Below are 23,417 nucleotides of genomic sequence, written 5' to 3'. Positions count from 1 at the left end.
TCCCTTCTGTTCCCTTTTGCCTAAATATATGTGTGCTGGCATTATACCATATATTTGCAGTCTCAGACATTGCAGTGTGCCTCTTAGGGAGCTGAGGTAATTTACATTCAGGACAGCATTCACTGCAGCAAGGTATCTGCAAACATTGACAGGAAAATGAAAATAGTTCTCTGCTGCTACTGTTGTATCTCTGCCTATTAAATGGATATGATTTTATGGGATTATGTTAGAAAAATTTCAGTAGTCTTTTGGGTGGGAGATAACTAAATGAGACTCTAACAGCATGCTGTTCTATGAAAAATGTCTTTATTGTTCAGGAGCTTATTCTTTAAAAGCTTGAACAATAACTATGCCCTGCCTGATTGTTTTTAACTGTTTTTGTTTTTCTTTTATTTTTGAAAACAAAGTGAGGAATTTGGGGCTATCATTCTCCTTGCTCCTGGCTTTGTGTTACCCACTGCATTCTGTTGACTGGTGTGCAGTGATTGAAAAATCTGATTGCTGTACAGTGTGTTCAGGGAAAACCTATGTGATCGTTAGGACTAATTTAAGCAGTGATTGGAATCTGTGGATGCATTAGAGACCACCGCAAAAGAGAACTAGTTGCCTTGCATGCTTTTCTGGTGAATGCAGGGTTTTTGAAAATTTTCTGAAGTAGAGATTTATCAAGGAGTGCTGATACTTGAAAATACTGAGAGTGAAAGGTGAGTGTATAGGAAATTGCTTCTAAATATTCCTCTCCCTTAAAAAATGAGGGAAATTAAACTATACAAAAATTGCTTTATGCAGAACTTGCATGAAAATACATTTTCCTCTCTGTTATTGGAGAGCTTCCTGTTTCTGTGGGCCAAATTAATCCCATGTGCCTCCTACTGAAGAAAATGTGTTGTGTGAAAGTGCCAGGGAGTGGAACTTAGTAAAATTATACTCAGGAAGCTATTTTCTTACTCCTTTCTTCCCCTACTTCTCCTCCAAATATTTAGGATCAAAGTAATCCCTTTAAGGCCAATAAGTGTACTATTTGGTTCATAGGCTATCCAGATAGGCTCTTATATGTGTATCTTGGGTTGGCTTGGTGAGGCTGTTTAGCCCTTCCCAAACAACATCTACTTTACCCAATAATTATTGTTGGTCTTGTAATACTGACTTCCTGGCGATCAGGATGGTGATTTCCTTAAATAAATTAGAATTTGTATTCACAACTGCCTGACTTGCTAATGACAATACACAAAAGGTTTCAACGAAGAGTTACAATGTGACATGAATTTGCTGAACGTAACAGAAGTCTGCTCTTTGCTGGAAAGGCTTCTTTAGAATACACCGCAAGAGGGCAAAATTGTGGAGGTGCTGGTAAATACCACTGCTGAAGTACTTCTAGGCATACTGGAAATTGGGAAAGTAATAGCGTGCCCACACAATGCAGATCAGTTTCTTGTACAAAATCACAGGAGCAGGTTGCTTTTGCAGGTAAATGATTGAATATCATTGGGAGATTTTTTTGATTGGAAAAGGAGAGCTTCCTCAAGGAATGTCTTACTTTTGGGCGATCAGTAAAACAAATATTGAGACTGTTCATACAAAAAAAAGAGTAATGGTTTGCCCTTGGCTATTATTTTGACCCTTGTCTGTCAATAGCTGTGCTTCTTAAAACTGCAGTTGTCAGACTTTTCACCCACTTCTTTAGGCATGTGAGGGACTATCTCATCTCCCAGCATTTCAGTCAAAATCCCATTTATAACTGGGCAGTATTTTTATTTGATGCTGTATGTCAGTATGTCTTGGGTACAGTGTGATCTCTGATGAAGTTTTCCAACTGCTGTATTTTGCACTGTTATGTCTTAAAGTAGTGTTACGCATTTGCTGTGTAAGAAAAAATTATCTTCCTAGGACAAAGGATTTGTCAGAAGAAAAGGAAAAATACGAAGCAAGCAAATTTTAAAATAAGATACTGGTGGGCTTTTTCCTCTAGTTCTGTTACTGCTGGGTAGATTTTCTTCAAAATGTTATTGTTAATTCAATAATCAAATTACTGACTGCTGATCTTGTAGCTGAGACGCCTGTTTCTGTGAGGGAAAATGGCTTTCTGTTCCAGTATGGGAAACTGTATGTAGTATCTCTCCAGAATATAGGGCGATCCAGAATGAATAGCTACACTTATATGATCAGAATGATCCCTGCCATCATGTCAAATCTATTAATAAATTTTGCCTCCAGCTCTTGATGGTTGAAACACTTTAATCAAATGCATAGCTGTGGACAGCTCGATATATTCAGGCAAACGGGATCAACAAACTCCTGTACTTCTGACGAGGGGAGAGAGAATTTTGTCACTAACCCAAGCAAGTAAAAGGAGGAAATCAAAAGAGAAATCTTTAATGGATTCTTGAACTAGCTGCCTTGGAAGTAGCATTTTAAGAGAGATGGCTTTAGCAGAAGAAATGACTTTTGAAATGAATGTAGGGAAGGGATGATGGGGCTTTGTTGAAATGTTGATGAACCAAGTGAAAGTCAGAGATGTGGTCCTAGTGCACAAATACACAACAGTAAGGTGATATCAGAAGATATGGAGAAATGAGTAAAAGCAGAAGAGGAAACTGCTACAGTAGTCTGCAATGCCAGACATGTAAAGAAATGTGTTTTTAATGAGTTTCAGAGCAATCTGACACCTCTGAATACACTGAAACTCAGGAAAATGGAGCATAAAATGGATTAAAATTGGAGGCAGAAGACATGGAGTTGAAGGTAGGGCAGAGCAATGAAACAGTGTTAGTTACTAAGTATTAATGCTAGGCGTGTCACAGATGTTAATGTAAAATATGTTAAATAGCCTGGAAAGAAGGAAAAGCGTGGTGGAACTGTAATGTGAGCTGTGAAATCCTGTGACTTATTCCTGACTTCTGAACAAATGTTGGCTTGCAGCAGAAGTGATAATGCAGCTGATGTACAGGTCTAGCCTTCCCCTCATGGGTAACTGCAGGCACTTGCCCTCCCTACCAAATAGATGCTAGCATGCCCAGATGTAGAGGAGGATCGGGGAGAGAAGATGGTGACCAACGATTAGAAATAATTCTGATTTAGTGGCTGGATTTCTTCCGGCCTTCTTAAAGATTTGGCTTTTTATTAGTTGAGCATGTGATGTTGCCATGCTAGGTTTTTGGTTCTGTTGGTTGCTGTTGTGACCAAGCCCTCATGGTAGAGTCTTCCAGCTACTGTAATGGCACCCAGCCTTGTAGCTGTATAATTATGTTGTAACTCTGTCTGTCTCCCACATATATGAAACCTGTGGGGTCTGAGCTGCCCCCGAGACCTAGTGCTGCAGTACCAGGGCTGCTGGTGGCCCCTCTGCGGGTGGCTGTCCTAGGCCCTGATTTAGTGCCGCGTGCTTTCTCTGGACCAGCTGGATTTCTGATGGGGCTCCTGTATGATCTTTCTGGGGACCTTGCAGCACCCAAAGGAAAAGACAGCACAGAGTTTACTAACAACATCTTTAGATGTATCTTCTAATTCTGTGAAGCATGAGAGGCCCTGTTCTGGGCAAACCTGAGAGCAGATCCTCCTGCCCATACCTGGTGGCTGCTGGAGGTAGAAGAGGGAGGGATGATGTGCCACTGCTCCTGGTTCTGGCTGAGGATCCTGACCTGACCAGTCTCTGTTCCTTGTGGAGACTGTTTAGTCTTTAAGCTCCTGCTAGTATGCTGGGGTAGGGCACCTTTTTATTCATTTACTTAAGGGTTACATTGGTAGCTTTTATCTTTCTCCTAGGCCAAGGCATTCAGTTGCTTCAGCTGTTTCAGACTCCTAGGTTCTCTTCCAATGTGAAACAGGTATTTTAAATCAAAAATCAAAGTTTTGGTCTACAGCAGACTTAAAATTTAGGTACTTTAGAGGGTTTTTTTAAAAAACTCTTAAAGCAAATAATATTTGAAGACAAGTTTCTTTTTTTTGGTCTTATATCAGAAGGGCTTGATGACAACTTCTTGCAGTTGGTTATGAGAATGGTTTTCCTCTATGCTTTCACATGCCACCGTTCACTATCTTGTCTGACACTTCACTTTCTTAAGTGAATATTAATATATGCATTATTTGTATTTACATCAGTAATCGAGTTAGGAACTGAAACTTACCAGCTAATTACATTCATCCTCAGAACTGGTGATGTAAGAATCAAAACAGTCACTGATACAGGAAAAAAAAATATCTATTTTTTGGATAGAAATGAAACTTTTTTCAGTTTTATTCAATTATATCGCCAAATGTCCCTATCTTAATACAAGCATACTGTACATTCCTTTTCATTCAGTCTGACGCTAACTTTCATCATTAAGAAATTACATTTCATCTGTGAAGGTAGGATCCTTTTGTACTTCAGCTGTTCTCCTATGGGCTAGCAGTACTATAGCATTCAAGAAAGTTATGTGGGATAACAGACACCTGAGGATGGTTTTCAAGAGTTCTTGGGGATCCTTTTTATTTACCTTTTGAATGCCTATAACTTCCTATTTCTTAAAGAAGAGGACTTTTATGTCGTTAAAACAAAAGCATTCTCAAGTGAAAATGTGATTCTAGGGGACACTCTGCAAAACACCTGATTTTTGTGGTATACCCACTAAAATAAGAATTGCTATCAGTGCATAAAATTATTCAACATTTGTGTTTTGGCTTATTTTAATTCTAAATATAGAACTACGTGCATTTTACTGAGGTGAATTTTAAATTTGAAAGCAAGTTGCATCTATTTACTACTAAAATAATTGTACATTTTAGAAAATGAAATGGTTGCTAATGCAGAAGTTTAAGGTGACTTTCAATAAGTTCTGGTAATATGACCCAACTGCTGCTCTGTAATTACCTTCACACTCTCTTGAATTATGCATCATAATGCAGTAAACAGTGTTCTTTATTAATCTATATCTGATCCGGTGGACAAATATGCTCACCAGACTTACAAATGAAGGGCATGCTAACACCTGAGCTGGCTGTTACCTAGCTTGGCAGTCTCTAAAAGCATGTTAGGTAGCAGAAGGTAATTGCCGTAGCGCTCTGTGGTGGCTTTTGTAGTTAGGTTGAATGGAAGGGTGTAAGCAAGTCAAAACACAACCACCCAAGTGGGTTGGCTGTGTACGTAATCTATTTCTAAACTTCCTTGTATCCTTCCCCTGTCCTGTATTAAGCATAGCGGATATCTGCGGAATAACATTCCTGACATGCAGTCAAAGCAGGAGAAAAAAGTCCACCCCAACTACTGTATATAGGCAGCAAGAGACCTGGCTAGTATTGGCGTGGGCTGCCCTTTTGGTGTTCAACTTCAGTCTGGAAAATTGCCCCTTTAAGTGTTTATCTTATTTATTTTCTGTATAAGGGCTTTACTGCTTGTGCACAGGATATATTAAAAGCCTTTTGTTTATAGACATGAGAGTAATATTAACATTGCATGCATTAATACGGAATTTAAAGGAACTTCAAAACCCAAATGATTTACCTCTTCCAAGGATTTGGATAGAGCTTAAACAAACAAGTGTCTGTTCATCCTGACTGTGGAGAATTATTACTTCCTGGTTTTAACAACTGTTAAATTCAACAGTATAATCTCTGCTTTTCTTATGTGGCTGATACCAATGGTGTAGTTAACTAGTTTTCTGTGGGGTTTTTTTGGTTGTTTTCAGCAAATGCAGTTGAGCTGTAACGGAAAAGTAGCCTTACCATTTTAAAATCTGAGTAATATTGGATGTTGGAATGGGCTACAATAACATGTGAACCTTAGCACTGTGCATATTTGTGTCCTCTTTGTTCTTTCCTAAATGCCATTCAGCATTTTTGTCGGACTGGATCTTGAGTACTTTTAATCTTAATTGGTTTTTGTGCCTCATGTAACCTACAGGAAATGTTGAGATAGGAAGGTGATATGCTCTAAATGAAAAACAGAAAAAACAGATTAAGTAGTTTCATTGTACACGTCTTTTATGATTTGCTGATTTAAATATTTACATCATTTAGAAAACTGAAGAGTATTTCTAGGGTTGTCTCACGCATCTCAAATTGTCAGATTACTTTTTTCCCCACAGGGTTAAACAGTGATGTTTAAAGGCATTTTCTGAGTCCTTATTGATTCCTTCTGTTCTGCTGGGGTCAAGGCATACAGGTTCAGCTTTCATCTGAAATAGCATGTGGTGTTTGACAGCTGTGAGCAGGACCGCAATCCTCTTATGAGACATCAGAAAGCCTTCCAGAGTCTTCTAAAATTTCTCTAATACAAATAATTCAGACTCTCATACTCTAAAATTCATGACTTCCACTATCATTTTCTGAGAGAATATTAACATAGTCCTTTCAAAAAGGAAAGTGTTTTTAAAGCTGACACAGAGAAAAATGGCCTGTGTCAGGAAGACTGGGTTGGTAGCGCTGCCGAAATACCTGCATGGGGAATGGCTCTGGGGCACAGCAGTTTAACGTAACCCTTTTCAAGTTAACATGTCTAGGCATGAGGTAATGAATACTCAAATTTGGTGAAGTTACAGAATCCAAACCCTTGCTTGTAGAGAAGTCACTATATACTGCATTACAAAAGAAAACTCAAGTTATGTCGTTCAGGCCCAATAAGCGCCACAAATGCCCCTTTGCTGCAACAGGCTTTACGATTCTTTCCTTTTGACTGGAGGTGCTTGGGAGATATTCCACAGAGCAGGGAAAAAATACAGAAATTCTCTATTAGAGTGACATTTTGGAAAGAGTGCAGGGGAGAAAAAAAGAATCAGATTCCCTCTGCTGCCCTGTGGTGTAAAGTGCTATTGGTCACACCAATGCTGGCTTAAAAAAAAAAAAGTAAATCTCTCACTATTTCCTTCCTTTGGTCCCAGGGAAGGCCATTAGAGACCTGAGCAGAAGTAAATGGCTTGTGCTCTGTGAAGACTATGGATTGCAGGTATTTAGTAGTCTTCTGTTTTCCACAGTCCTTTGCTTTGCTCAGCTCTGTCTGCTAGTTCAAACATACGCATCAGAAGAAAAAAACCCACTCTTGCCCCTCTCTGCTTCCCATATGTTAATTAATATGTTAATTCTGAGGTAGTCTTTCCTGTCACTGTTGGGCTGCCTTTGCGCCCATGTACCACCCTGAATCTGTAGTTTGGGATGGAAGCAGAGGAATTTATCTAAGTGGTTTCCCCCCTTAAGAAATCAAACAAAGTAGCTATTTGCTGTCAAATGTTAGCTTCGGTTTCAGGAAGGAAAAATGCTTTTTAAATATGAAATGTGAGAATATGAAATCCTTGCTAAGCCTGACAAGGACTGCATGCTTATTTTAGTCAGTGAGATGATAGGCAACCCTAAACGAGGGTAGGGCTAACAGAGCTGGAAACTGAAATATACAGAGCTGAGGTATCTGAAGTACTAAAGTTGGGTTGGTTTTTTTTTTTGGTACATGTGGAAGGGCAAGTTGTTTGAAGTCAAAATACAATGTTTACAGTGGCTCAGGGCGTAGAAGCAGGATCAGCTTTTTCTGATAAGGGCTTTTTTCCAGGTGTGCTACACAAGGGCTTAGAAAAGCAGGAGCTATTTAGTACTGCAAATAAGTAGAGAGAGCTGCAAGGTGACTGCGTGGTGCTGACAGGACTCTTTATCCTAAGGATTTTTTCTTTTAAATTTTCTTGGTGTGCAGGCTTACATTGAGAGAAGGTGGGAGAATTCTGATAGCTGGTAAGCATGTTAAGCTTTAAATATAAACTTCTGCTTTACAGCAGCTGCTAATGAGACACACAGAATAAAACTAGGTAATCCTGTGCTAATGAACTACTTCATTTTTTGTCATAAACTCTTGAAGGACATATATTCAAGTAAATAAAGCAAATTATCTGTGTTTTTGTACGGTATGTATACTGTCTTCTTCCCCTATCTTTTTTTTTCCCTGTATGTAGATGTTATACCATTGAAGGATCTGCTATTTAAATTATGATTTAATTAATTATTTGGGGAGTGTGGTCCGTAATTGTAGCATGGTGGGTTGGTTGGGTGGCAGTTTTCTTTGGTTGGCTGTTTTTGAATCTTGTTATGGAAAACATGATTTAAAAAAAAAAAAAGTTGAGTTAAAATCTTTTAGCAAATTGGAGGTCAGTTTGAGAGACTGTAACCATGACCTTGCAGGTCAATTGAGAGACTGAAGTGTATGAAAATAAAGAGGTCTGATGTCCATTTGTTTTTTGTTGTTGTTGTTGTTGGTATTCAAAAGGCTATAGGTGGCTTGCCACCGACAGAAACTACTTGCGGGGGGGGGTGTGGGATTTTAAAAGATTTTTATATTTTACAAAGATCACTGGGTCAGTGTTTAACCCGTTGGGATATAATGGCATTCTACACAATATTACTTAAAAGTTCCTGGAAAATAAGGAACGCCTTCAAAAGCTGAAGTAGAAAATAAGGAACTAAAAATTGTGGTTAAGAAAATACAAAGGTCTCTGAGGAGAATGTATCTAATGCTAGGTGTCTGCCAGCTCACAGTGCTCTGCTGCACAGGCTGCTTCAGCCAGCTGCGGTTCTGCATTGTTGTAGCGAAGGGACTGATTGCTCAATGCCTTGGCTTTGTCACAGGCGTTGCAGTATAGGTGGTTCTTCCAAGGCACTTCTGTTAGTAATCTAAAAATATTCCCTGTGTATAAAACAGCAGGGGGCCAACTGAATCCCTAATGTAACTTGATAGACTGTACCAGACCGAAGCATTAGGATATAGTTGGATATGGATAGGGTTCAGACATAAGCATTTGGATATGGTTCATACCTTCAAGTATTAAACTTTCAACTGCATAATGTGATTTTTTTTCCTTTTTATGTTTAGGACATCAAGCCTGGCTTATAGTTCTTCATATTAGCAAGTAAAGGTCAGGAGCAACGTCTCTTAGCCACATCTAACTTATCTTTTTAACTTCAGCTCATTCAGAGGCTTTCAGTTAATGCTTTTTTGTCTTGCATTGGAAATAACCATGTCTGTGATACATCTTTAGAGTAACAGGGAAAAGGGCTACGCAAACTGAGGTTGTCCTTCAGGATTATCTGCCCTCATGTATGCTTAGGTAACGCTGCCTGCCTACCCTGTTAGCACAGTGGCTACTGCAAGCACGAGGCCAAAAGCAATGAAGTTGCCAGTTTTTTAGTATCGGCTTTGTAATATTTTCTACTAATGACAAGGATAGTTTTACATACCATATTGAATCTTTGTAGAAAATGTAAACTGAGTGAAGTTTCTTTGTTGAAGGTAATAGTTAATACATGTCTGATATTGTAAAATAATTTAATAGATAATAGGCAAGTTTCTAGCAGTCAGAAATCTTCATTAAAAATCTTTGTGATAACTCAGCAGTGACTTGCGTTTGTCTGTTACTACAGCAGTCAAATTAGAAACATAGCGAGGCCCTCAAATGTTGTCTAAAGTTGAAGTTTTCCCTTTTCAAATGGTCGTTTCAGCTGTGCTTTTATCAGGACGGTGCAGCTGGCAGCATGCTCGCTGGCTGATTTTTCTGCAGACGATCTGAAGGATGGTGTCTGCCCCAGCTGCTGCCTTCTGCAGGGTCTTGAGGCACCAGCACGTGAGGCAGCAGCTTGCACGGCACTTGAGCCTTGTCCACCAGGGTTTTCCTCCTGTTCCCGCAGTCTTTCTGGCCTCCTCAGCATGGTGTAAAAAGAAAGCAAGCTCCTTCTGTCCTGAACAAGTGGAATGAATAATCAAAATACAAGGATCTCTTCTGTAGAAATGATCATCTCATATTTTGCCTATATGTTACACAGCATCATGAGATCCAGATCTATCTGGGTACAATAAGAAATTATCAAAGAATTCACTACCAAGAATTTAATTTAGCAGCAAACTACTATAGGCTGCCTTTTTTGATTCTGCTATTGTGGTTCCTACGGTGATTATAATGTAAAAGAAATAAGTTGATCCTTTTTGCACAGCATATTGAGTCAATGAGAGGGTTTTTTTGATGTGACCTTAGACTAGTTCGTTTCTTCCTTTAACTCATCACTCCCTGTGGTTACTTTTCCTTAGCAAAAACACCATAAGAAGAGTAAAGCCAACTCTGTTACTGTTTGCTCCTTACTAACTTGGAAGGTGTGGGGTTTTTGGGTTTGTGGGTTGGTATGTTTTTGTTTATTTTTTAAAATATTATCCTGTTCCCTCATTAGGACTTAGCAGAGACATTTAGGAATATACTGGCAAAATAACTTTCTGAAAAGATACATCATGTTTGTTTCCTGATTAGTGGATTGTGGAGAATGTCTGCATGTCCTCTGATTCACTTATCTGATACTAAATAGGAGGCGGGTGTGGACTTGTCCTATTAATTCTAATTTAGGTTTTTGAATTTAAAAAAATAAAAGCGCACCTGTGTTTTACAATACAGGTTAAAATGAGGGTAATGTTATTATGCTAACCTCATACATATGACAAGAATCTGAGTTTTGAAATCTAAAGCTGAATTTTATTTCAACATCAGTTAAGGTAATTTTAATATAAAGGTAATAAGGTAATTTATACTTAACTAATTTTATTCCACTTCAGTATCTTTCAAAACGTCAGCCATTTTGGTTTACACACAGAATTGTGCCTTGCTGTGTTGAAAATGTGAAAATTCAATATTAGTACATGGTACCTATGGAAACTTAAAATATGAGCAGCTGCATATTGCTCTTTATTGACAAGTATCAATAAAACATTGTATGAGATCCAACAATATGTAGGCAAGTCTTGACAGATAAATATTTAACTTAGCGTTTGTACACAAGCATAAGTAGGGATCCTGCACTTACTAGGCTCAAAACAGGCAGGCAAATTCAGTGCAGTAATTTGACTTCATATTTGAATTTAAAACAACCTTATTTCCTTTCCCCACACTTTTAATTTACATTCTTCACCAACTTCTATTAAAAACTAACGCTAAATTTTTTCCTTGCTGGAACCAGAATGCACAGGGTGCTGCCTGGTTTGTTGTCTCTTCGGTGTGTTCACCACAGCAGCTACACACACAGAGCAATGCGGAAGGTGAGCTTTAGACATCAAACTGTCACATTTTTCCACCTGTGAGGTGGGTGGCCAGTTGTTGCCATTCTTCGGGCTGGAGCTGGTGGAGTGGCCACCGTCACCGTTGCAGTAGTGCTGTGTTCTGGCAGCAGGGGCTACTGCTGCATTTCCAGCTGGCTCTGATTCAGCAAAGTTGGTGTGGGTTTTCCTTCCTACTAGCGATTATGGGCCTGGCCTACAGATTGCAGTTTTGATTTTGATTTAGCTGTTGCTGGGGGCATAACTCGAAAAGCTGGAGAAGCTACTTAGAGGTTCTGAGCTTTTCATACCCAGTGAAAAAGGTGGACTGGTAACAGTATGGGTCATATATGGAGTGTATGTGAGTGCATGGACGAGCATGCTCTCTAATGGATTACAAGACGTTCATATGTCTCTGAGTACTGTCATCATCCCATCTGCCTGTTACCGAAATGTTCTGCATACTTCCCTATAGCTTCTGTTTATAGGTATGTTCAGATGAAGCTCCTCACCTGGTTTACTTTTTAACAAAACAGAAAACTGACTGACATGGAGAAGAACTGCATTTCAGATGAATGTTCACACATTGCACTTTTTTGAACTGTTTGAAACTCTAGAGTACTGACCTACAGCCAGCAATCCAGGTTTGGTTTCTCTAAGGCTTAGTTTAACTGTGAATCGTTTGCAAATATTCTATTCAATAGAAATTGGCCATGTGATACGAAAGGGAAGGGGATTTCTACCCTATCAGCTGTATATTTATAGCTAATCAGACCTGGTCTTTTTTATGTTCAAGGTGAAAGAAGTATGTCCAGGTAGAACATAGGTTTGTTTCTCACAGACTTCATTCAAAGAAATCTCTTTCACAGATTAATCTGTGATTAATCATAAAATGGTCACATTAGCAGCAGCTTAGCGTGTTAGTTTTCTATCCTTAGTTCAAAGTCTAGAATGAAGACAGAGCAATTTACTTGTATATTTCTTTCTTCGTGAGTGGCTAACTTGGGGCTGGAGATTAATGACAAAAATTTGGAATTGAGGATAAACTCCCTATGGAAGTGGATAAAGATTATTATTGCTGGAAAAAGACCCTTAACCTTTTAGTGGTCAGAATTCCTTTTCCTATAATTCCTGCGCTATCCTTTTCAAATCTGGATTGTGGTCACTTATGCTGAATAGGGAAATCTTTCTAAAACTCGGCTTCCCTTTCTGCTTCCATGCCCAGAAGTCCCCTTACAGAAGAACAAGTGCAAATGCAACCTTCTCGTGTTCCTCAGCTTTAGGTGACTTATAATTTCACAGTTACTTTCCAAGACTGCTCCAAAAGTCCTAGTGAATCCTGCTCTGAATCTGTCAGTGAATCTGCTGGCAGTTGGCAAAATAAATTTGCCTCAGCAGCTTTCACTCCTGTCCCTCCTGCTTACGACTGAGCAGCATAACAAGGAATGACATACAAGTTAATGGCTATATATTTTTTTGGACATAAGAAGTAGGTACACTTGTCAAGTGTGCTTCCATCTAAATAAGAACAAATGATCCCTATGACTGTTTTATCAAATTGTAGGCCAAAGCACTGGATCCTGAACTGTGTCGTGTCCAAAATTAGTAAAAACATCTGGCCCATGGTTTTCAATTAAGTGTGCTGCTATACTAAAGCCACTTAAATCATACTTCATCTATCCCAACTATATCGTTTTGCCCGCTTCAAATCATTGACCTGACTGGGAAAGTCAGTCCTGGTTTAATAAGTTATCCCACCGACTGACCAGCAGTAGCCCTCAGTACGGTGACTGTAATTCTCAAGATGACATGGAGCAATCTGAGATCAATGGCATCACAGGCTGACCATTTCACAGGACTGAAATCTTCCATTTGCCTGTAGTTGGAGATTGTCTGGCTGTTAGATTTCTTCGATTTTAAGTGAACACTGTGGGGTATTTTTAAAGTGAGATGGAAAACCAGTATTTCTTGATCTCATTAAAATGAAAGTATTGATATTCCAAACAGAAAATTTTTCATGGTTTAATTTTTTTAAAAACCAAAGCAACCTATTGTAGCTATCCAAGATTTTGACCTGATACTGGGTCTGTGTTGCTAATATGATACCTAAATTTTGGTTTTTATTTTCAAGCAGCTCTGTTTGTCATGTTCTCATTTGTAGATGTATTTTTAATCTCAGGAGCAAATCATCAGCCTTCAAAGGTTTTGCAGTTACTTAATATGATAAAATATTTTTGATCTATTTTTCATAGACTGTATGAGTGGTGTAGTTTTACCTACAGAATTGTCTTCTAAGCAAAAGAAACCTTAAAGGAGTAGTAGTTCTCCCTCTCCTTTCAAAAAACAGGAGGCAGCTACTATATTTTATCGATATATCTAGCTTATTGGACAAATAAGTATTAAAGCTTCATGTTGCTGTATAAACCACTCAAAAAGAGTATGGTGCACGAGATTGAAGGTGATGTTTTCATAGATATATTTTTAGGGTGTTTTTGTAGCACAGACTATCAAGTTAGAGAAGCCAGAAGTACTTAGCTGGTTATCGCTTTTGGACTGCTTTGCTGATTCTGAGACTGCTTTGACAGCATTGTGGAGAAGAGACATCCTTCAAAAACATTAATCTTATATAATGAATGCAAGAAGTTTCACCAGCAGGGCTATTCCGAAACTGTTTAACATGATCTCAGTACTATAATACTTGTGAAACTGGGAAGACATTACTGGAGGTTGTGGTGTGTCTTGTGTCATGGATCTCCTGTGAAAATGATTTCTTCCTTTAGCCAATTAACTAAGAGTAGGATGAAGTATATTTATAACAATCTCATACGTATTTTCAGTGTGGATGCTTTGTTTCAAAGATAAACTGGCAAGGTTCAGGTGTATTTTTCATAGACCTGATGTCCCTTGGGTATGGGTGACAAAAAAATCCACTTACTGATGCCAATTCAGGCTTTCCTGTAGAAGTAACAGGCAATGCTCAACGGGCAACCAAACTGCTCCGTAAGGAACGGTGAAGTGCAGTCTAACAATATCTTCTTCTGGTAGCTACAGAAGTGTGCTTTCCATTCATCCAGACAGACTTTTAACGTTCACTTAAGTATCTGCTTTCTGGAGCATGTGTTACACATGCAGAGTGCAACAGTAAGAATGAAGGGGAGGTGCTCTGAGTTTGTGTTCATTCTTGGCATCTTCCTATGCGTCCCTAGAGAGGAGTGAATTAGTATGAGAAGATATATCAGAAGGTCGGAGTAAAGCTCTCACTTTGAAAAAACAGCATATTCATAAAGTAGCTGTAAAAATGCAATATTCTGGTGAACAAAAGCTCTCCCTCATTGCGGCCTTGAAAGCCACAAAAGGAAGTAAAAGACAGCGAGCCCTTCAGCGTATAGGGCTGTCAGCGTTGGGTGTTGGGTGTCGGCGTTGAGGATGTGAGCAGGAAGTCAGCGTGGTGTCAAAAGAAATACCTTTTGACCAAAGGAGAAGAAATGAATCCATAAATTCCTAACAAATGCTCTTACATCTCTTCACTGGTAAGTGAATAAATCGATGAGACGGAATTGCTCCAGAATAGTAAGGGTATGTTATTGGTGTAGTCATTTTCTATAGAGCTTTTTTCCTTAAGGCAGATACTTAATGTAGTGTGGATATTGAAAGGAAAAAGTAGTTCGGGATTTGTTTACCTAGGAAGGTTTAAGGGCAAATAGAAGAAGAAGAAAAAAATTGAAGTGTATTCTACTCTGCTGACAATTTTATTCAGAATTAAGATAGCCTTTTAAATTCCCACTTGTAGTCAATTAGCATTGGCTGTCTGTTTTGAAATCATGCATAGGGAAAGCAAAAGTATTGCTCAATGCAGTTAATCAGAGAGTTGTGAGAGCACGGTTGAAAGTGTTCCGTTCTACAGCCAGGATTTTCTGTACAAACGTAACAGCTAAATAGCCTGTTTTCCTGACGTACTGAGTTTGAGCTCTTCTGAAAAACCAGTTCACAAATTTACAAGTCTAAGTACTGGATTTGTGTTTTCTAACTCTAGGCATGCAAACCAACAGATTCGGGTACGTAATTTGAAAGATTGGTATCAGTAAGTACATTTCTAGGTATTGTGGCTATTTTTGGAACTCCAACAGAAGTTCTAACATCTATTTAAAAAGTTTGCCTACCACTTTCAGAATGTTAAATTGTCAGTAAGAGCAAAATCTAACCTGGGCAAATGGCATCTGCAGACAGCTGATGTTTGTGCTGCAGTGAAAATGTGAGGTCTAGAATGTGGTAATTGGAGAGGGTATCCAATACCAGTGCTTGTGATCTGCTTTTGAAGGGGGAGCAAAGCAATGCTGCCCTTCCTGCGGTGCCTTATTTACCTGCATCGATGAAATAACTGGCATCCTTTAAGAATAAATAGCCTATTTTCCAAAGTGTTGGAAATAGTTCAAGAAAAATGGAAGACACTTAGGTCTGCAAGGGGTATGTCTGGGTACGTTATGTATGTGCACAATTACAAGGTTTTTTGGGGTGGGATTTACAGGCTCAAAGACCTGCCTTTTAAGAACAATTTTCATGTTTGGGTATTTTTTTTTTAAAATGTAGCTTTGATTTTTGTTAAATAGATCAGTCTAACAGGATTTTATTCCTCGTAAGTTGAAGGAGGGGCATTTAGACTGTGAACCGCTTTCTGCTGGGGAAGGATAAATGAAATATGAGGTGTTTGGCAGGCAAGCTTTAGAAATTCTTCTCTGAGTGATATAAAAACCTCTCTGAGAGAGACTGCTTTCGCGTAATTCTGTTAGCTGTATGGGATGCCTGTGCAGTAGCCAGGCATGGTACTGCCCTTGAATTTGCATTTTGTCCACTCCTTTATTTGTGCTGTTCCCATGAACTGTTTTGCTGCTTTTTTCTTGGGATGTTGACTTCTGGGAGGTGATCATAATAGTCGACTTGTGGCAGTAACCTCCTCTTTATTTTAGCTGTTGGAGCAAGTTTGCCAGGATCAAAGATGGAGAAAGGGTTTCTGTTAGAAAATGAGTCTTTGCATGGTGTTTCTTTTAAGGCTATTCTAAATCTGGCTTAAGATGAAGAACATGTCACTGAGGTGTCTGTTATGATGTTTAGTTCCACAGTTACAGCAGAAAGTACCAAAGGTGGAGTGCAGCTCATTTTCCCATGAAAGAGGAACACTGCTACTTTCTTTCCTTTTGGAGCAAGGTAAATGCAAGAGGGAACTTTTGGAAATTCCTCTGTGAAACGTTAGTAAATCATTCAAACCAGTTTTATTCAAGGTAGGTACACTGCCATGAGCAAAAAAAACCCTAGTACAAAAACCAAATTCTGCTTCTTCAATTTATCATGTTTGTCATGCTTCAGTAGCATTATTTGGTAGTGATTGAGGCTGTTCTCAGAAACTTTTATAGCAGCCTATAAACAGGCCTGGTAAGGTCATGATATAGAACAGTCCTTCCAGAGCGGCTCCACGTAGAGCAAAATGTTCTTTCCTTCTGCTGAATCCTGGGCTCACAGTGTTTGTGATTCCTGAATCTATCACATGCAAGCCTATGCAGACGTATATGTATTCATGTCTTTTCTTCTTTAAAAAAAGCTTCAGATATTTACAATATTTTATTTCTCAATTAATGATGAGAACAATGACCACTTAAAATCTTACTAGTGTTTTAATGGAAAAGCCTTTTTTGGAAGTGATTTTTGTCAGGACTGCTCTAACTTAACAGTTGCGAGATGGTGCGATGACAGACCACTGGTGCTAGCGGTGGGCTTTAGATTGCCAGCCTAATCGTACGGACATTTAAAACTTCTTTGCTGTGGTGTTTACAAGATGCCCACATAAACTTTAGTGGGATCGACCTGCTGGTGTGTTGAAAGCAGTTCTAGACCTGTATTTATCAATGGCTTTCTTTGTAAATGGTTACAGTCCTTTACATTTTCTGCACTAACCTCAGTGTGGTGGGATCTTAATGCAGAGGCTACTCCAGATACCGCCTCTGTGCTCATGGAGAGTTATGCACTCAGCCAGGCGGGCCACAGGAGGGGCAGTGTCTTTTACACTGGTAAGACTGGGGAGAGGAAAAAAGGTAGGAATTCAGGCTTTTGAGTACACTGAACTTCACCAAAATTGAATGTTGCAGCGCAGGCTTATTTTTCACTCTTTCTGGTAAATCTGCTCACAGTACTTATAGTGCAGCTGGGGCCTTATTTGGGAAGGCATAACCTCAAAGCACAAGTATTGTATGACTAAAGAATAAGCTATATTGGGTCTATCTGCTTGTACTGTTTGACAGATGAAAGGCCTTATTTAGATTTAGAGGCTTCCTCTCTGCTGCCTTGAAGGAACCATGAAGTCTGTCCTCATTCGATGGGCTGTGTGTGCTTTGAAGTAGAGAGGGAAGAAAATTATGCGTTAAACAGGGAAGTTGTGTTCTTGTAGGAATTCTGGGAACACAGTGGAAAGAACTGATGTTCTGAGTATGAGATATCATTTTCAAAGGAAAATGTTTGCTTAGAAGAAAGTGTATTAAAATTATATTGCTAATTCCAGTTCTGTAAATTTTACAGAAGCCAGGCCTAGGGGGAGGAGAAGGGGTTCAGTTTTGGTTTTGTAAATACAAAGGACAAAGCATAGTTGACTGATACACTTTTCATTGTTTCTAGATGAAGTGGTGTCTATCACCGACTAAAAAAACCTTTCCCATCTTCCAAAGCTGCTTCTTGTGTGTCTGAAGTAACCAGGACAAGCCAAGCCACCTACATTCAGAAAATCGTAAAAATGTCCACTTGTGCCAATCCTATACTCATTTCTTTTTGTAAACTTCATCAAATGGAGACTTCAGAACTCTTAGTAGTAAGCACCTATTTCCTCTGCGTTAACTTTGAGAGAGAATCCAGAAGTATCCAGTTTCAGCATTAGTTGCGTACGTGACCCGAGGGCCTGCAGTGGTCTCGGGTAAAACTGTAAGCAACACAGTTGTTAACTGAAGCTTGCAGCCGTAATGTGCTTTAAGAAGGAAAACGGAGGGAAAGGAAGAATGCAAGTTCTTTCCAATGCAGAGTGCAGGTTTTAAGCGGTTGTAAATTAAGGGTCCTGTGTTGCTTTGGGGGTGGTGCTATCTGCAATCTGCTCAGCAAGGCCGTCACAAGAGGCCTAAGTGTCGCTTTTGCCGTACTTCTTCCACGGGCTGCATGCTGTGGAGGAAGATGTAAGGGAACTGTAGTGTGAGTAGGATGTAATATGTGTGTGTGTTCATGTGCTTGTATGTGTAGGAGACTGCTGATACTCAGGCAGACATGCATCAAGGGAAACGAGCCTATCAAGGTAGAGTGGATTGGAAGAACAGATAAAAGAGAAGAGAGAAGGTTATGTGTGAGGAGATAGACTGCCTACCTTCTTACCTACCCCACTTAACCTATCAGTTGTGCTTTCTGTATAGAATGAGTTTTGTTCTTTGCAGTTTGGTTTAGAAACAAACACATGTATGTTCTGCTTTGAGTTCAGCAGATAAACATGCTTGCACACTATTACCAGAACCCAAGGGAATCATGAGCTCATCTTTCTAGCTAATTTACACAGAATGGGAAACATGCAAAGCTTCTTTGGTTGTTAGACTTACAGCTCAATACCTTTCAGTTTCCATGCTCACCCTCAGCTGCTGCTGAGCCCTTCCCCAGGCTGTTGTAGAAGACGTGAAAGCAGCCTGCTGGCTCCTTCCGTGCAGCCTATGGCCTTCCCATCCTACTGGTGACATCCTTTCCAGAAAGGTCAGTCTGATGAGGTGGTTCTGTCATTGGAAGTCCTTTTGTTTGAGTTGTCTGCCATAGTTCATGAAGTCCTAGCCCTGTACTCTTTTGCCTACTGCTGCGTTATGTGATCTTCCTGTGAAGTTTCATCCTTGACTTCAGGATCCTGACATTGCCTAGAAATAGCTCATGGTCACTTTTTGGCATCAGACTGCGCTGTAACCATGAGATTTGTGGAGCAGAAAGGCTGTGGTACACAGCACTCTAACTGCAATGCAAATCAATTCTGATGAAATACAGTCTTTATGTAGTGGGGATTCTGAGCGATCACCTCCGTATCTCAGAGAACAGCTTGCTCCTTTGTGAAACTTGTGTCCAGTTTTTTTTTTTTTTAAATAATTAAAAAAAAGGGTGGGTAAGTGTTCTTCAATAATCTCCTTGTAATATCTCCTTGTAATAGTCAAAATGAAACTGGTGATCCAATGTCACTGTGGGCAGTTGGGTTTATTTTAAAAACTTCCTTCTTTGTCTTGACTGTATTCCAGGTACATATTCTTATCTTCCTGCCTCCAGAAGATACAGCGAGTGTCTGAGAGAGAACTCTAAACTTGATAAACTTTCTCTGAACTTTTACTCATTTTGACACTTAAATTTTTAAATATTGTTGTCTAGGTATGTGTAGCAGAGGAAAGGATTGGCTAAGAAACAGATCTTTTGTTAAGAAGGCATTTTTTAACTGACTTGTACGGGTGAATGTTAAATATTTTTTTTTTAAATTGCTCTTAAATGTAGTCAAGCTACTCTATACTTCAGACAAACCTCTTTGGTGTCCTGTTCTATCTTTAGTTTTTTTCTCTCCTTCTGTGCCCCTAGATATGATTCTTGAGACTGAAGTAGGATTTTGAGGTTCCTTTTTTGTGGGCCAGTTTGTTCCATAAACAGAAAAGTACACGGCTGGCTGGCTGCTTTTTCAGCAGAAGTGTATGTTGAATTAGAGATTTGTCTGAGTGTCACTGAAAGTAACAGCCATGCTGTTTGCTCTGAAACAGCAGTGAAATACAATAGCCATGACTGAATTGCTTCTGTTGTGATAATGGTGGAGGGGAATGCCATAAAATAATGAACTGTAGGGCAGTAGTAGAATTCTACCCTAATTTTAGTATAATGTTTGTGGTGCCCAGTACCCACATGTTGGGTACTGGTCACCCTTGTAGCTACAGAGGAACAAAATTATATCTGCCTGTTCTGTAACAACTGGTAAATTTTGGATCGCTCGGTTGCTTCTGATTCAAGAGAATGAGTAACGAAACTTCTGGCTACAAGTTCATAGGCTGGAATAAGTGTTTCCTGATTGCCCTGAGTGGTTAAAATAAGTGTCAGCTGGTTCTGGAGTTGTTAAAGGATGTGACACTGTGCTTGTGGATCTGGGCTTCTTCCTGCACCTGTCTTTGCTTTTTCCAGATGATGCTGTGTGTGATATATTTGAAATCTAAGTGCAGATGTTATATAATGAATCACTTTTTTTGTTGTTTTGAGCACCTTTGCATCACTTCTTCCTTCATCTATTTGAAGGGGTTCTCGTTAAGCTCTCGGAAATATCACAGAGGTGACTTGATCATCCTTCATGTCGCTTCTGATATCAATGCTATGCATACAAACAGATTTTTGTGTTTAAAAAAAAAAAAGTTGTACTTCATAGTTTAGTTGCAAGCACTCTGTTATGTGGGGAAAACCTTGATATTTTTTCTTGGGTTGTTCATTTGCTATATTTAGCCCTTTTAAGTCCTAAAATATTTGGAAATATGCTTGTCACCAACGTTTCTCAAACTCTCAAGAGATAGCATTCCTGAGAGCCCTGTACATGAATAGTCTTAAAGTACTGAGAGAAATTTTGTATCTGCTGTCTTCCCAGAAGCACCATGGCTCACCCAGTAAAAATAGATTTGTGATGATATAGTAGTTGCAACATTCTCAGTCTAGAAGTTGTTCCCTTTGGAGTGGGATGTACAGAACTGAATTCGGATGGGCATGTGGAGACTGGCAACTCTGTGGGTAGGGATGTGAGCAGGAAAAAAAGCAACATCAGTTGCATTTTTGGAATAGCTGTTTTCATGCTTAACCTGGGAAATCATGAGATGATTTTAATGAAATCCCTGGCATCCTGGAAATTTGCTCTCCATGGAATTTTTCCTTACAAGGTCAGTACTTAAACTCCCTAGTGGCATTTTTTTAATATACTTTTAGAACACTAACTCTTTTAATTGGCAGAGACAAGCAGCTGCAGCCCTAAAATGATCGTTGGCAGTTGACTACTGCTTTCCCCAGCTGGCAAACTTTCCTGTTGTTTTCCTCTTCCCTTTGTGTCAGGCAGTTGATGATATTTACTTGTCCTGTAATGGGAAAGAAGTTTCCTCCATCCCGTATTAGAACAAAGTTTGACTTTTATTTTGATTTCTGGGTCACTTTTTTCCTCCTCCTTTCATGTAGCTGCTTAAAAGCACCATGGGTGCCACCCAGAGCTCTGTGTTCGTTTTTATTGCTTTATAAATATCTGCGCAGCCTCAAGTAATTAATGATTGTTTCCTTCTTGTACGTTCATAGTCAGTGGGATTATTCATGCTATGGTTACCCACACAGAAGTCTGCACGGAGAATTAAGAAATATGTTGAGGACAAAAAATGCATTGTGGAGCCGAAGAATTTAAACTTAGGTTTCTTAAAGTAACTCAGTAGCTTACTGTCAGACTTGTTCTCTTTTGTCGTGGAATTTTTGACATTTTAAGTTCTCCATGTAGGATATAATATAGTAATTATTTCGCTGATTCCAGTCTGGATTACAGTGTTTCCCAGGTTTTGTCATGGATAGCTTTTATGTTTTCTTGGTTCAAAGCATCTCTAAGACAAATGCAGATATCTGTAAGCTGTGCACTTGAATGTGAGGACGACACAGTGGTGTAGTGAGCTTGCTTCTTTGAAAAGGATTAATGTGTCCTGTGCGCCATTCTAGTTTTTAGTGGAGCTCATTTATCTCATAGAAGGTAAAGCCACCTTTTTGAATTGAAGGGTTTATTAAAGTAATGTGTACATGATTTTTGTGGTATGGTCTTGATAATATACGATCTCTTGTCTAAGTTTGATCTCTCTATTGCCCCAGAGTAAGATATTCCTCTCTACCCTAAATAAACTATTTAGAATTAATAGTTAGACGTAAGTAAGAATTCCAGATGAGTGAAAAAGAGTCCAAATTTGTTTTTCCCGAGGTATGAACTGCATTGTTTTATGGGATATTTTAGCAGCTGTGAGTATTGTTAGTTTCCAAATTGATGACACATGTGGTGTTCCAGGGAATTTGCTTATGACTTCAGCTAAGGTCCAAGGTGGTGGTACACTTCATCCATGGAAATTGACTGCAAATTTATTTTTTTGTGAATAATGATAAATTGATATTTCTATTACTTATGCTTTCCTGCTTCTTCCTAATCCCAACCCCCTCTCTGAATAAAAGCCAAAGAACCTAAACCTAATATGTTCATCTGACATTTGATATGATCATTTATTTTTATACAAATAGTTATGCCATGCTTTCATACACCAAAAATGTAGAAATTCTTTCCCTTCTATAATGTTACTGAACTCTAAAAGTCTTCAAAGGACCTTTTATGAAAGAAACCCACCAAAACAGTTTTGCAGTGTTGTTCTTGGCTCTTGTTCATGTTTTCTTTCTGTCACGTACACAAACAATTCAGGGCAGGATAAAACTTAAACCACTTGAAACTCAGTAGATGAAGAAAGATAATGACTAACAGTTACTGATGACATTCTTGTGGTACTTTAAATTATACTCAGACTAAAGCAATTTGCACAGTGTTAAACTGTGGTATTTGAGATTGGAGGAGGAGCCACCTTATCCCACTGTACTTACATTTTTTGAATGTTGCCCTTGGAGGTAGGGACAGGATGGTCAGACAGTGATCCTGCAGATGCCTCTGGCTCCCAGAGCAATTTTAGTAGTCCTCTGGAGGACACTCGTCAGTTGATAGGCCAGCCAAATTACTGTTATTGCCTTGAAGACAGGGAAAGGAGAGGAATTACTTTTTCCTGGCCTAATACCGGCATTGATACTGTTCCATATTGTTGTTAACTATCTGGACAATGGAAAGAGGGGCATCTTCTACAAGTGGGGTGGGAGCAGTTGATACAGGTAGGGTAGGGATGCTTTTCAGAAGGACTTTGTCAGGCTGGAAAACTGGATTGAGAGGAACCTCATGCAGTTCATCATGGGCAAATGAAAGTTTTAATATCTGGGTTGGAAAATCTCTGCAATAATACAGGCTGGTGGTTAGAGAGCAGTGCTGCAGAAAAGGACATGGAGAGCTGATGAAAAGAGAAATGTGAGTTGGTAGTGTGCCCTTGTGGTGAAACGGGACCAACTGCAGCAGGTCAAGGAAAGTGAGTCTTTCAGTGACAGTTCTACACCTGTCAAACCACATCTGGAGTACTGTGCCCAGCTCTAGGCTCCCTGGTGCAAGGAGGATACTGATGAACTGGAAAAAGTCCAGTTGACTAAGATGATCAGGGCCTGACACATACAAATAAGAGCCTGACAGAACTGGGTTTCTCCATGAGAGACATCTATCTAGTGACTTATTACTATT

General features: G+C 39.2%; 1 protein-coding gene across 2 annotated transcripts in view; it reads left to right on the top strand.

Annotated features, from left to right (window-relative positions):
* Positions 1-23,417, top strand: part of FGD4 (FYVE, RhoGEF and PH domain containing 4) — a 111,259-nt gene that overhangs the window by 3,530 nt on the left and 84,312 nt on the right. The window contains exon 1 of one of the 2 annotated variants that reach the window (XM_064457772.1): positions 20,940-20,961. The exons of the other annotated variant lie outside the window; for it this stretch is intronic. The gene's annotated coding sequence lies outside the window, so the exon portion shown is untranslated. Of the gene's footprint in view, positions 1-20,939; positions 20,962-23,417 lie in introns of those variants that run through there. 2 annotated transcript variants of the gene reach the window in all.

Source organism: Phalacrocorax carbo, chromosome 1 (genome assembly GCF_963921805.1).
Source record: "Phalacrocorax carbo chromosome 1, bPhaCar2.1, whole genome shotgun sequence".
In the NCBI taxonomy this organism is placed as follows: domain Eukaryota; kingdom Metazoa; phylum Chordata; class Aves; order Suliformes; family Phalacrocoracidae; genus Phalacrocorax; species Phalacrocorax carbo.
This window is presented reverse-complemented; position numbering and strand designations above follow the sequence as displayed.